Source organism: Marmota marmota, unplaced genomic scaffold (genome assembly GCF_001458135.2).
Source record: "Marmota marmota marmota unplaced genomic scaffold, marMar, whole genome shotgun sequence".
NCBI lineage: Eukaryota > Metazoa > Chordata > Mammalia > Rodentia > Sciuridae > Marmota > Marmota marmota.
The window spans coordinates 7,468,352-7,469,017 of record NW_026000026.1 but is presented as its reverse complement, the minus strand read 5'-3'; positions in this window follow the sequence as shown (position 1 = coordinate 7,469,017).

Here is a 666-nt window from a genome sequence, read left to right as displayed (position 1 = left end):
CCTGGAGCAGCCTCCTGGTGGGGAAGGGCCAGCTGCAGAGTGTGGGAGGCCGGGAGCTCGCAGGGTCAAGTCAGGGCCACTGGGAGGAGGGCCCAGGGGCCCTGCACTTTGGAGGGAACTGTCCACTTGGCAGATGAGGAAACTGGGGCACAGAGAGGCTGTGTGGTTGCCCAGGGTCACACAGCTCTTTGGCGGCAGAGGCAGGATTGGAAGCCCAGCCTTCTGGCTCCAGAGTCCTCGGTCCTCTCCCAGAGGAGCATTAGCACAGGCCCCAGCAGAACCAAGGGACAAGAAGGGACTTGAGGAGGGGCAAGCAGCCAAGCTGGAGGAGGGGCCGGCCTTCGCACTGGGCCAGCGCCCAGACTCCCAGCCTTGGAAGACGCCTCTCCTCTTGGGGCCTCAGTGGCCACCCCACAGAACGGGAGTGAGGGTGCCTGGGGTCCTGCTGTGACACTGCCCAGTGACACCCCCCAGGTGGCCCCCTGCCTGCCCCGCCCTCTGCTCTCCAGCTGGACATGGTCGGGAACGGCCCCCCAGGCAGCCCCCAGGCAGCCCCCCATCGACTCCATCCCGCCAGGACTCTCGCCTGCGCTGGCCCCTGGCATCATCTCCCCTAGGCTCCCCGAAGTGACGAGGAGCTCCCCAAAGTGACAAGGAGCCTCCCAG